Source organism: Arachis ipaensis, chromosome B08, assembly GCF_000816755.2.
Source record: "Arachis ipaensis cultivar K30076 chromosome B08, Araip1.1, whole genome shotgun sequence".
NCBI lineage: Eukaryota > Viridiplantae > Streptophyta > Magnoliopsida > Fabales > Fabaceae > Arachis > Arachis ipaensis.
In genome coordinates this window covers 33,794,658-33,800,729 of record NC_029792.2, presented here as the reverse complement: position 1 = coordinate 33,800,729, position 6,072 = coordinate 33,794,658, and the positions used below count along the sequence as shown (strand labels likewise).

At 37.5% G+C, this 6,072-nt stretch overlaps 1 long non-coding RNA gene across 1 annotated transcript; it reads right to left on the bottom strand.

Annotated features, from left to right (window-relative positions):
- On the bottom strand, positions 3,162–4,536 carry LOC110265467. The gene is made up of 4 exons (XR_002351610.1): positions 4,428–4,536; positions 3,949–4,335; positions 3,544–3,638; positions 3,162–3,211 (listed from the first exon to the last, which is right to left on the bottom strand). It is a non-coding gene; the product is annotated as an uncharacterized LOC110265467 (long non-coding RNA).

The following is a 6,072-nucleotide window of genomic DNA, read 5'->3' as shown; positions in this document are numbered from 1 at the left end:
CTGGTAATACTCTCCTTAGGAAAGGTTTCTAACCAATGTGTGGCTTTGTCTCTCAGTGAAAATGGGAATAGAAGAAGCTTATAGATATCAGGATTGACTCCATTGGTTTTGATAGTGTCACAAATTCTCAAAAACACAGAGAGATACTGGTTTGGATCCTCAACAGCACTTCCTCCATACTAACAATTATTTTGAACCAGGGTAATCAATTGAGGCTTGAGTTCAAAGTTGTTGGCATTGACATTGGGGGTTAGGATGCTACTCCCACAATACTTTGGGTTGGGGATAGTGTAGGAGGCTAAGACTCTCCTCTGAGGTTGGCCATTGTTGTTGGCCACACCATCAGTGTGATCTGGAATGTTATCATCCATGACTTGATCTTCCTCCTCCAGTTCCTCTTCACCAATAACTCCTTTCCCTCTGGCTTCTCTTCTCAATCTTCGGAGGGTTCTCTCGTCAAGGTTAAGAGATGTGGATTCACCTCTTCTTCCTCCTGACATAAACACAAAACCAGAAACCAAAATGAAACACTCTATTGCTAGAGTGAAGTTAGTGTTAGCTTAAGCAAAAATTCAAACAGTTAGTGTGCTTAGTAAAAATGAAAAGAAAATGCTTAATCTAGATTATCACCCTACTTAATCATTGTCAATCTAAATCAATCCCCGGCAACGGCGCCAAAAACTTGATGGGTGGTAAAGCGATTCCACACAAAACTCACCAGCAAGTGTACCGGGTCGCAGCAAGTAGTAATAACTCACAAGAGTGAGGTCGATCCCATAGGGATTGATGGATTGAGTAATTTTAGTTAGGTGATGAATTTAGTTAAGCGAATAATGGATGAATTGAGTGATTTTGATCAACAGAAGCTAAATTGCAAAAAATTAAAAGTGAAGAAGGTAAATTGACTGAATCTAAAGGTGCTGAAGAAGTAAAGTTGCAGAAACCTAAAGAGAAAGAAAGTAAAAGAGCTAAAACTTAAATTGCAAGAAAAGTAAATTGCAGAAACTTAAAATGCAAGAAATGTAAATTGCTGAATCTAAATTGCTGAGAAATGTAAATTGCTTAAAAAATAAAAGGATTTGGGTGCTGGGATTTGGAATTGAATAAGGAATTGCAAATTAAAGTAAATCAGAGAGCTCTGAGAAGCAAGAATTCAGATCTGGATCTCAGTAGCAAGAACAGAAATGAAAAATTTCTTCAAGAGACAAAACAGCAAGAAAACTTGAATCAATTGTGGAATCCTAAAGAGAAATTGAAGATCGAAGAAGATCAATGAGATTAGAAAGCAAATCTAGATCTCAATTACTCTCCTGATCAAGCAGAAGAGAAATTGCAGAAGAAAATGAAATTGAAAATAGTAGAGAAGATTAAAAACTAATCTTTAGATCAATTGAAAAGAAAAGCAAGAGATAATTCTCAGAATTTGAATCAATAGAGCTCTTCAATCTCAATTCAAGATCCAAAATAGAAAGTAGAAGTTGCAGAAGAAAATGAAACAGAAAACTAAACTCAGATCCAATTCTTAGAACAATTGAGAAGAAAAGTGAAAGATGATTCTCAGATTTAGAATCAATGGAGCTCTTCAATCTCAATTCAAATTCCAAGAACAGAAATTAAAAGTTGCAGAAGAAAAGAAAATGCAGAAAGAAAACCAGATTCAATTCCCAAATCCCAAATTCAAAACAATTGAAAATTAAAAGTAAAAACTAAAAATGAGCTAAAGGTCCTTTTTTCAAATCAAACTTAATCCTATTTATACACTTTCTATTTTGGTCTTCAAAGCTTGCAGTGGGCCTTTTGGTTTTTTGGATTTGAAGAAAGATGGGTCCGATTGGCTTTGGTTCAAGTTGGTTTGGAGTGTGGGAACCTTCCAGGGGAGTGCTCCATTTGATATAGTGAACATTACGATCACTCTTAGTTGGTGAGCCAATTTGGTATGCCTCCCTAGCCCATAGCGTTCACTTTGTGAGCGTTCCGTTCACTCTTTGAGCGCTACATGATGCTGAGCCTTGGGTGAGCTTTGCTTTCCTTGGTTGAGAGGCACGAAAAAGGTAGCAAAAGAGAGCGCTACGCTTGTGTTTTTGAGCGCTACTCCTTGTGTTTTGCTTTGTGCATGCTTGGCTTTTCTTGGTTCCAAGCTCGAGCCTTGGTGAGAGCGCTTTGCTTCTTTAAATTTCTTGGGCAAGAGCCTTGCTCTCCTTGGCTAAGAGCACGAGAAAGTGAGCGCCACGCTCGAATTCTTGAGCGCTACTCTTCATTGTGCATGCTTCCTCTTTGATGAAAGGCACGAAAAAGGGAGCAATAGTGAGCGTAGCGCTCATTTCTTGCAACGCTACCCTTGGCCTTTGGTTTGTGCTGCACCATTTGGTGCTTCCTCTTGGAGCGTTGCGTTCAATAAAGTGAACGTTGGCCTTGCTCCCTTGGTGCTTGGCCTTGGTTGAGCGCCACGCTTTATTTTCATCGGCTACGCTTTTTAAAGCGTGGCCTAAGGTACAAAGCGTGTTCAAACTTCAAAAGTGTGCCAAAATTTCCTCTTTCCACCATTTCTTCATCTACAAGCAACCAAACAACTAATCAAAGTCCCACCAAAATCACTAGATCTTTGCATCATTTATAAAATCAATTAATTCTAGCATAAAACCTATGATTTTGTGTAAAATGAATGATGTTTGATTGGTTCAACAAAGGCATAAAAATCCACTCTAATTACTTACTTATGGTGCAAGAAAGTGCATAAAACCTAATGAAACTAATGAAAAATACTTGTAAAACTAGCATAAGATGACTTGTCATTAGTACGCGTCGCCTTCGACGATGCACCTCTTCACGCATACGCGTCTATTAAGCGTGCGCGTCGCTGTATGCACTCCAAATCCTTGTTTTTCCATGAATTCTCCACTTTACATGCTTTTCTCTTCACTTCTTTCATCCAATACTTGGCTTATGAATCTGAAATCACTCAACAAACATATCAAGGCATCGAGTGGAATTGAAGTGAATTAAATTTAGCTATTTTAGGGCCTAAAAAGCATGTTTTCACACTTAAGCACAAATTTAGGGAGAATTACAAAACCATACTATTTCATTGAATAAATGTGAGATAAGTTGATAAAATCTCCCAAATTAAGCACAAGATAAACCACAAAATTGGGATTTATCAAACCATTTGTAAGCTCTTGCTTAAGGTACAAAACTCGTTCAGGAAATATACCTATTCATCCATAAATGATGCATATCAAGTTTAAAATAAGAATCAACACCAACAAAGGCAACAATTATTAAGCAATACAACTTTAAATAATAATAATGATAATAAAATAAAAACATGGTGTGAAATAAAGAAAATGACAAAAATTAAATAAGTATCAACTCAATTTTCTTTTCATCAAACTTAGTGCTATGAATCAAGCAACTCAGTTTTAAGATTTCAATTAGTTCATGCAAGTAAAAGAGCTCATTAGGTCAAATGCAGATGAATCAAGCGGTGCTGAAGAAAATTAAACAAAGTAAAAGCATTAATAAAAGAGTTATATATATAGGTACCATTAAATCAATGGATTTATAGTTCATGCAATACTCTTCAAGCTTTTGAAGCTCTTGAGAGAAGTTCTGCAAATACAGGAAGAAGGCACCTGAGGCTAAGATTGGAACACAATGTTAGGTAGCAGCAGCAAAGCAGAAGCAGAATAAAAGGTAACAGTGGCAACGAATAGCAATATGTTGAGCTCATCAATATTTATATATGGTCACTTTGAAACAATGGAGACAAAAGTGTTTGGGATCCCAGGATAGGCTATTCAACCAATTAGTTCATAATTTCTTATAAATATAAATCAAGCTAGAGCATTAACAACTTCTCATATCAGATTATAATATTCTAGTATGATTTTCAAATGAAAAAAATATGGAATCCATGAATTACCTTTTTTAATGATTTGGAGTGCTTACTGCTAAAGACTCACACTCAGCAATGATTTTGTTATGCATAAACAAAAAAAAAAGAACAAAACTTAGTTGCACAAATGAACCAATTAACCTTCTTAAGATTTAACTACTATAATGAAAGCAAAAGAACTATGTTTGACATTATTATATGAGGCTCAAACAATTATCATTTAAACTTCTCTAACTACCTACAAACTGAAGAATCAGAGAACTAGGGAAGCACATATGAATCAAAGAATAAACAACATAAACAAAGAAGCACAAATGAATTTTGTTCAGATGAGAAGCCAAACCTTGATAGTAACCTTGTTCTTTGGGAACTTGACGGTACCTGCAGTTCTCTCCTTCCACCGGTTCCCTTCCTTGTCGAATCAGTAAAACTTCGATTTCCTAAAATCAACTGAAAAAGAGTAATAATAATTAAAAGCACAAATTTATTGTAATATTCAAAATAAATGATTAAATGATGATCGAAGATTTACTGAAAAAGCATGAAGATTTACTCAACAGCGGCGATGACGACCACCGTGATGGCTCCCTCTTGCGCGTCCCCGTCCTCCGTGATGGCAATGGTTCTCGCAGCTCCCTCATTGGTAACCAGGAAGCACGACGGTGACTGGCGTGATGGGAGCAGCTCTTCTTTCCCCTCCTCGGCGATGGTGAAGCGCGAAGCTCCTACAGCGGCGGCGATGTGTTTGGTGACAGCTCCTCCTCTCTCATCATCGCGGGCGCGCACACACACACACACACACACACACACTCTTGGCTCGACAGCGGCGGCGGAATGGTCTTCGACGGAGCTGGCAGCAAGGCAGCGTCTCCTTCCTCGAGCTCTCCTCTTTCGCGTGGGTGAGGTGGTGCGTGTGTGTATTGTATTGTGTGCGCTGAAGAGGGGAAAGGGGGGAGTGGGGCTGCGGCGCTGTTGTGAGGGGAAAGGGGGCCCGTGTGGTGGGTGTTAGGTTATGGTTTGTGAATTAAAAAGGGGTAAGGTTAGTGCGCCGGAACAAGGAGCGCCGACAATGTTCTTCGGATTGCTGGGGTCGCTACTACTCCTGGGGTTCTTTCGAATAGTTTAGGATTCTTTTGAAGGGCCTTCTTTGAATACAAAAGTTTTGAAGAGTTTTAGGATTCGAAGGAGAAAGATAGAGTTTAGAAGATGGTGTGTAATGTAATTAACTAATTATATTCTTTTTAAAACATTTTTTTGTTTGCAACCTTTTTGGCCACGCTTTTGAAGCGTGCCAAAAGAGTTGTAGGAAACGGCCACACTTTTAAAATGTCACTATAACAAAATCATGTTGCCATGCTTTAAAAGTGTGCCTGTTTTCTCTATGGCTATACTTTTTAAGCATGGCAAAAAAAAGCGTGGCCAAATCTCAAATCAATTGCCACCCTCATAAAAGCATGGCTATAGACCCCTTTCGGCACGCTTTTTAAGCGTAGCAAAAAAACGTGGTCAAATCTCTAATAAATTGCCACCCACATAAAAGTGTGGCAAGAAAAAAGTGTGTCCATAGACCTTTTTCTTGTAGTGAAATTAATCTATCTAAAATATAAATTTTGAAGAATTTTTTTTATCACTTTACTCTTTTATTTATGTCATCATCAAAGAAAGCATGAGCATTATGAAATGACAAAAAGTTGTATTAAGCACGAACAATGAAATTTTACCTAAAATAATTTTTTGCTTTACACAGCTTTAACGAATGAAATATCCTAAAAATGGAAAATACATTAAAATGATAAATATTAATTGATATGAGTATAAAATACATATATAAAAGCAGAGATGCTACACATCCATGTAACCATGTAACTAAGTTAGCCCAAGCCCAAAACAACTCACGTGCTTCCAATCTCATTAAATAAACATGACTTTCACGCGTCCTATACACATGAAACCACTACATTCATGCTTCATTATGAAAAAAATGTTCCTTCTTCTTCAAAACGCACGAATCCACTCCTTCTCTTCGAATCTCTCTCAAAATCACTCAAAATTCAGTCACGTTTTCTGCGGAAACCACTACTGCAGAAGAATCGCGAGAAGATTTGGCAAGGAACAACCACAAACGAATGAAAACAGTAACACAGACTACCAAAGGTATGAGAAAAACTACTGTTCAT